Below are 8,819 nucleotides of genomic sequence, written 5' to 3'. Positions count from 1 at the left end.
TTGGAACATCTAAAATACTGGGAGGGCTTTAATCTTTCTTCATTATTTTCCAATTTTGGATAAATGTGCTCATAATACCTCCCTCCTCTTATAAATGAAACTCTTTGACTCTCTCCGCATCCCTCATTTCTTCCCTCGCTTTTCACACTTTTCGCTTGCTTTCATCTTTTACACAGGACAAATAAGTAGTCCAAGTGTACGGACCAAATGTGGAGATAGAAGGATAATTGAGTCGACAAACATTAGGGTCAGGGTGAGATCATTGTTCCGGCTGGTCCAGGAGATGCTAAGTCCGATCTCAATACGCATATTACCATATTTTTGTCATTTGCCATAACAGTGAGAATTGACCCGTGATGGGTTGCTTCACAAAACTGTGATTGTGTGGATAATAGTTAACAGGACATTTAGGGTCACACTGTCACTGCCTGCCTGCTATAGCTTTTTCTGCGTAGAGCTAATGCAACTTGCAACCACTGTGCAATTTATTTTGATATCTGAGATGAAAATTTAAAGAAGTATGACCGCTCTAATTCTGAACCAGACTACATTTAGGATATGAAAAATTTGTATAATTTGTGACATGCTCGGGAGAAATGGGGCACATGAAATATCAGTGTGTCTTGATCTGACCCTGGAGACTGTTTTGACTGTGACAGATGTGATTGGTTATGAATATGTACATCAGCCCCAATGGTTGGCGCTCTTGCTGCTGGTCACTAGCACTGAGCAACAGAGCAGTGAAGAAATGAAGCTCTGTTACACTCCTGGTTTCACATAGTAATATCAATTAAACCTCGAATGATGTAGTCATACATACTTTACTTTATAAATTTGTGAATAAATGGTTTGAATTATTTATTTAAATACAATTGAAAAACATCTACAAACTCATGCTGTCACTAAAAATTGACTAGAAACTTACCAATGGATGTCTGTTCCATGTAAATGTAGTTGGCATGTCAGCCATACTGATTAAAAAATGGTTATCTTGCCAAGTTAGACTGTGACATGCACAAATGTAACATTTTCATGGTATTTGTATGTGACAGAAACTTCACGTGATGGTCAAATATCAAAAAATATGCTTTTGCCCAGTAAAATAAAAACATCTATTTGAAGTTTTCACCAGCTTTTTAAAGATAAGTTCAAGAAAATATTAGAACAACACATCCTTCTCTTATAAACAATAGTTAAACTTCTGACTCAACACTTAACGATTTAAAAAGGTGTGATCTTAATTTACAAAACTTGGATCCTTAAGTTATAGAGTGTTTACATAACGACACAACAAGCTAATAGATATTACTGTTAGTCAACTGTTGAGTGTTATCATTAACCTCATCATAATTTGCATTGATAAAGTGACTTAAATTGTTATTTAATTATGATCGGAGTAACGCAAGAGGATGTTAGGGAACAAAGTGTAAAGAGTGAGAAAGTCGACATCAAAACTAAAAGTCAAAGTTGAGAACAGGTGCATCTAGAAAAATTTGAATTTCATAAGAGTCAGTTTACCTCTGTAATTTAATTCAAACTTAAAATTGCATATATTCTAGATCAGTCACACAAATTGAGAAACTGAACTTTCATGTGGTGTTTTAATTTTTTGAGATGCACCTGTAATTTCAGTGGTGGATTAAAGACGCTGCACTGCATTTGCTCTTCATTAAACCATGGAGACACAAAATGTGAAGGTATGGCAACACCACTAAACCACACAATTACACAAACTAGGGATGCATCATTTACATGTGGGTATCTGCTGATATCAGCCCTGCTGACGAACAACAACTGCTGGAGCATACACTTAGCAGTGTTTGTGTTATGTCTGGTCAATTGAATGTTGGCATCTAGAACATGTAAGTGCTAATCTAAAGAAGACGGTTTTTTTAATCAGGCAGAAGAAGTCACCTGCAAAACATTCTTGAGTAACATAATACTCAAGTAAATGTACTTTGTTACATTTTAACACTGAGTAGTTTTAACAAGTTAAGTCATGTAACAACAAAAAAACAAAAACAGTGGATGTGGATGATTGTATCACACAAATCAAGATGGTTATATAGGGGAGAATCCATATTTATTTTATCCTACTGACACACACTGCGCTTCTTTATGGCTCTTATAAATATAAAGTTGAACAAAAGCCAGTAGAAAAAGAAATAAAAACATGTTTTAACTTAGTACAACTTTGGCTGAAGTTGTTTGATGTTAACATCAGCATCTTTAGAGTGTAACAGGAGCTGAGCTTTTTTTTTTTTTTTTTTTTTTTTTTAACTATAGCAGTGTATCCATGTTTTACAAGTTTATAATGGAAAAGACCTGTAAACTAACAGGCTGTCACTTTATTGTTCCATGTTCTGCTAGATCCATATCCAGTGAAACGTGAGTATAAATCTATTTTTTAAATTCCGGTCGATACAGTGTAATTACTTATTGGATGTAGCTTGTACTCTAACATTTATCAGAAGTGAAGTAAGAAAGTTTAGGTTTATTTCCTGTTTTTGAATGATTTTATTTATTCCAGTATTCTGTATATTTAACCTTATAGTGGAATTGTAACTGAGTGACCTTGGTGTCACAAAAAAAAAACACTTTTCTGTTTTTTTATTTCATATACCCAGTGACTGAGTCAATATCTGTCTGTTGACTCACCCCCTTTAGATCGCCCAGTACTGTCTGCGACTTTGTATATACAATATATCCAACAGATCTGCTTCCAGTACTTCTGCTGCTGCTCTCTGATTTTCTGTTTTTCATTTTTAAATTATTCTTTAGCCTTCACGTTCTTTGGCTTTAGTCACACATCAAACATCTCACTGCTCTTACTTCAGTTATGTTTGCTACAGGCCGTTGGTTGTGCAGTATCTCATGCTACATGGACCTAACCTTGCAAAGCAGATGGTGCCATAATGCTTTTAAGCTAATGTGAACTGATAGCACCAATAGCATCTCTTAGGACCAGCTGGGTTTAACACATTTGCTATAGAAAATGGGGTTTGAGTTTTATGTTGCCTGTGTAAGGTAACACAACCAAAGAACTGAGTGACGATATTCAGCTCAGAAATGTGGACGTATACCTGCAAAAATGATTTTAGGCTAGTGGTGTTAGCACTGCTAATGTTGGCCACATTCTGACAACTTCTCATCCTTTACCCATTGTTGCTGTGATTGTAGCTCTTCACTATTGAACTTTACATTGTCATAATAGGCATTTAACCTGATTTTAAACAGAATCAAAACTTAACTTCTGCCAGAGTTTTCACAATAGGGAGCAATTTTTATATCGCTAGTGTCTCTCTCTGCCTTTGGTTGTCAAGCATTGATGAATATTTCTCGTTATTTCCATTTCCATCAACAGAGAAATACTAAACTAAGCAAAAGTACAGTTGATAAACTGACTGGCTGGGACGTTAACAACTCCGTATCATGGAAAGTGATGCCATTATCGCACTACAAAACAAATCAATTAACACATTTGTTGCCAACACTTTTAATTTTTGATTTTTATTGACTTTGTTGATTCATTGCTGCAGCCCTAGTGTCTTTAATTCAAAACATCAAGTAGCTTTGAGAAGGAGGAGAGCGATATTGAACAGTGCTGACCATAACTTGCTGGAAATGGGGGGATCTATGTTACTGAGGTGACTTTGAGCGACCATAACCTAGGGCTGCCACCATGACAAGATGCGTCCTGTTACAAGTGGTAAAATCAAGAATTTCTGCCCTTGAAAACTTTAGGAAATATTTGAGATACTGTAAGATCCCAAACAAAAATATATGACATAGGAATGGTCACTTTTTAAATCAATATAGATATTTGTAGTCCAGAAATTCTACAAAGTGTATCTTGATAATAGATACTTTGGTAATGGCTGTTGGAAAAGACAGTTTAAACTTATTTTCCCCCTTGAGAGAGGCACAAAAACTGACCGGATCTTATATTCTAATGCAACCATAATCCTGATTTTAGAGGACATAGCTAAATATTTGAATGTTACTTGACGGCTTAAATAATGCATCACAATAGTTATTTTTATTATTAGTTTGTTTGAAGAGTATCTGTCAAGTTTCCCCCATCAGATATGAAGAGATGCATAGAGGGCTATTTAAGAATGACAAGTGAGTTTTTGTATCATATTTTAAAATTCTTGCCAATCATCCATGGACTTCCTGCATAAACACATTGCAAACTGTGAATTCAGATGTACCACATACTCAGTTTTTATGTAACCCCCCCCCACTCATACACATTGTACTCAAACCTTATTTATTTAAACCTTAGACTTTAATTTATTTCTTAAAGTTTCTTACAAACCTCCTTCCTCTTGATAATTGTATTAACCCTTTGCATCAATTCTCTTTCCTAGAAGGTAAATGAAGGGCATGAGAGACCTCATATCAACCCCCCTCACATATAAAACACAAATCTGTGGCTTTTTGCAAAGCAGTCATTGGGTCATTGGTATTGATCAATAATCCTACCAATCCATCACAGATATATCCTGAGCTGTGGGGCGGTAAATCTGACTCATTGCCCCTTAAAGCCCCATAAAAGAGATAGTGCTGGAGATATACATTTTTCAAGTAAATAATTCCTTTTTTATTCTTAAAATATTTATATAGAGTCTACAAAGACTTCATATTTTTACAATTTCACTGATGAAAGTAATGATAGAAATTCTTCAAGAGCTAGGCTTTTCTACGTTCATGCATATTATAATAAAGATCATGTTTGAGCCACCAGCTTAATGCAGACCTTTAACTACAGAAATAAAAAATAGTTATGCATTACATTTCCCTGCACTCCTTTTTCCAATTTTTCCATTCCCTGGATTTGTGCGGACAAGTTCTGAAATCACAAACTCAAAGCTAATCAAGCATTACAATTGAACCTACTGAGTAAAACCCTGGAACCACTAATTAGATGTGTCAGTGTTCACAGGATCTGTGCTCGCATGTACCTCAAAGGATCATTTTCTTGTGTAGATGATCTAAGCTCAGGTCATAACAGAATTAATACAGTTGTGTAGATCACTGTTAATATTTTGCATCTCTTAACAAAGCAGCAGAAAGCGAGCATAAGCTAATATTTTTAGGTGCTCTGTCAGAAACATTTGCACCTAAAAATGTCCTCATGACACAGAAGCATATAAAGCCATCAAGAGACATGAAAGACAAGGTAGAAATGATCAATATAATATGGAGGTAGGGATGAATAAAATAGAATGAAAGCTGATTTGAGGCAAGCAGAAGGAGTAGGGGGAGAAAAAACAGTTTTGAATTAAGCATTCATTGAGGAAGGGAAAAAAAAGGGAAAATCTGAATTCCTGGGTCCTAATCTTTCGCTCCAAGCGCTGCACTGCTAAGCTCTGGTTTGGGATGACAGGTCCCCCACCTGGACAAGCTTGGACAATGTCTCTGCTATGTCTCATTTCTGTGGGAACAGTGCTGCACAGACGGCTAATCACGTCCGGAACCAAAGGCACCTGCCCTATCTGCCTCTACATTTGGTCGGGAATCTTTAAAGAGGCTAAACCTCACTTTCATGCTTGTCTTTTATTCACGGTAAGTGCTTATCGAAACCGAGCTGTTGCCACTGCCCCATCTTCCCTCCCACAAGCTCTGAGAATGCTTGACGTAAGTACAGCCAATCTGGGTAAATACGAATCTCTCCTTACTGTCACTGCTGGCATATTATGCCCCTGAGGGAACATTCTTTTCATAATATCATAAGCTGCTTAGCGGTGTGCTTCTATTTAAGGCATACATATTAATAGCTATAAGGAAATCATATTTGAACTGTTCCCTGCAATCAATGTCTTTGGGTTTGCTGTTATACTTTGTATAAGAAGGTGCTAATAACTTGAAGGCACTTACACTGGGCAATCTAATCCCTTTGTATGATAAAGACTCGTCTTGGCAGGAGAGTGTGCCAGATCATAGGACAAGGTGCTGCAGAGGTTTTAGTCCTTCAAATCACAACCCCAGCTCATTCTTTCCCTCCTCTTTTCACTGGGAAATACTATCAATGTGAGACCCAGCAGCTAAACTTGCTGCACTAATACAAGAAGTTGTGTGATGCGCCTGACAACAGCTGGCTCGACCCATTCCAGCTGCATGTTCTGCTTGTTTTTTTTTTTGTACGTGGAAAATTTTGGCATTGCTTTCTTTTCATGGCCTCTTCCTGCTGTATGCTTTTAGCATATAACATGTTGGTAAATTTGAATAACGATGTTTGCTAATTTGTAGGAATAAGGTGCATTTTTAGGATCAGTCTGAGCTTGAAATGCACTATGAATGCATCTAACATTTTTTTTCTCATTTAGATTTGGAAAATATCTAAGGTGATGTTTTAAAATATCTAGTTTAGCTGGAGCTTTTGAAGATTTGGTTTTAAAAATGACCAGAATAGAAGTGATGCAAAACCTCACACAGAGTAACAGATATTAAATGTGGACTTTTCTGGTTTTATGAATGAGAAACTTTTTAAAAATAGAAAGGAAAAATTAAACATAAAACCAGAAATCTATTTAAAAAACAGACAATGCACTCTTACTTGTGCGTTACTCCAACAGCACACACGAATACAGCAAGGACAAAAATATTTTGTCAGCTTTCATATCGACTATTTTTCATGTGACAGATAAGACTTGTTCTTTCTCAGTCACAATAAACACATAGTGAGGCTGAAGGCTGACTTATCAGCAACTAAGTCCTCACAGCAATCACTCAGAGAAGTGATCACACTGACTGAAGTTGGTGAATTGTTACATTTACCCTTTTAGACATTTTAGCGCTGTAGCTGTAGAATCAAGGGATCTCAGAAGAGCTGTATAGGCTGCAGGAGTCAATAGACTCAAAGTAAAATCAAGAATACTTCTTACAGTTGTAACAATAACATTTTATTGTTAATTTTTTTCTGTTTGACAAAAAGAAAAAGAAAAAAAAAACAGTCTTCTCTCTGTTCCAATTTGCTTGGTAACCGAATTTTCTTTCTAACCGAAGGCTCAAATTCTCTTACAGGAACATGCAGGTAAAGTCGATGTGTCTGTCCTGTACTATAAATGCATGTACACTAACATTACTACCAGTATGCCTGTTCTGAAAGGCAGAAGTTTGCTGTTACAGTCAAAGCCAACAGATGCGAATATGAGTTTGCTTGGGAATGGCATTGGAGAGGACTGAGGCTGGCTTTATTTCATAAATACTTCCACTGGAGGTTCTTTAAACAAAGATGTGAATGTCAGACCTGAAAACTTTATCTTGAATTAAATTGCTTTCACCAAAAGCAAGACAAACCCTCCAGGTCTGTTTCTGTCCTATAAATTAACATGATTTGACACCAGTTGCCATTTTTAATTGATGCTTCTTTTAGAATAATGATGTTTGACTACTAAATGAACCATCTATGCAGATGAAATGAACAGGGGAAAGTCTTGCTGATGAAGACTCCTGCAGTGCGCCCTTAGTCCAGCAGGGGGTGCTGGCTCACAGGGCTTAGAGCTGTCGAGCAGCAGGAAGAATTTGGCTGCGGTTGCTGGGGCACAAGCTCTCTGAGCCCAGATGAGTGCTTCAATTGTAGGGATATTTTCCTCTAAGCCTGTGGTTGACAGCAACACAGTGCACTTATTTAAAGCAATTTCAAACATGTCTTGTCTGACAAGTTTTAAATCCTACTTAACACCCCGTAACAGCCACGAGTTTACTGTCAGAATTAAAGAAGAGAATTCTCAAAGGGAGAGAAATTATCACTTTCATTTTGTTCACCGCCGTTGTTTATAAAGGACATGGCAGGGATGTTTACCTAGGGATGAATATATTATTACCAGTTTGCTACACAGTGTTTTCATGCTGGAGAAAAGGCTGTTTAAAAGTTTACCTTATATTTTTTAATTGCTGCCATTACAGCTGAAGGAATAAAGACGAGTCTGAACCTCAGTGGCTTTCAGACTTAAAGCTCACAGAGGGTTTTTCATCAAAATAAAATACCTTTTTTATGCTTTATATGAAATACCTAGTGTTACGAGTGAAAACACAGGTCATAGTCTATGCATTTTTCTCTTCTTTCTTCTGAAATGTCTCTCCATGAGAAGCCTTTCTATGACTTTAGAAAAGCCCTACACTGGGGCTCAGAAACAAATGGAATTGTGAGATTTATATGAATTTTCAGGTGAGATATAGGCCAAGGCTATAGTGCTTATATTACAACAGAAAAACAGAATTGACGCCAGGCCTAATGCTCAGTAAAGCGACTGTTCACAGTGATGACCACCAGCAGTAATATGCTTATTGACCACAAGGTAATCTGTTTGATATGTTTGGTCTAAAAGAGGATTAATCATTATATTTATTTCATTAAATTTAAGGAGCATTTATAATCTCAAGAAAAATCTAATGATATTGATGCCTGTTTAATACAATGGCTGCTAAAAAAGAAAGTCCTACACACCCAATATTGGGCAGTTTATTGTTATTAAGAATCAAAAATTGCAGGCAAACTCCTGCACTAAGACACTCCTGTCTTAGTTGTGCTGTGCAAATACACTGACAATGTTTGAAAAGTGTGTGAAACTGCTAAGGAGCAAGAGTTTCCTTTGCAATACACTCATCCGCTTTAGACTTTCTCTTTTGGTTAAAACTGACAGAATATCCTGATAGTTTTTGTACTTTTTAATATTGCTAATCACTGAAAATAATGGAAATTTTATTAATGAGAAACATATGTTATGTAAGAGTAAATAGAAATGCTGCCAATATTTTTGTATGATTTAGACCAGTGGTTCCCAACCTTTTTCCTTCGCCCCCCCCCCGTT

Source organism: Cheilinus undulatus, linkage group 7 (genome assembly GCF_018320785.1).
Source record: "Cheilinus undulatus linkage group 7, ASM1832078v1, whole genome shotgun sequence".
In the NCBI taxonomy this organism is placed as follows: domain Eukaryota; kingdom Metazoa; phylum Chordata; class Actinopteri; order Labriformes; family Labridae; genus Cheilinus; species Cheilinus undulatus.
Note: the sequence above shows the minus strand (reverse complement) of the source record.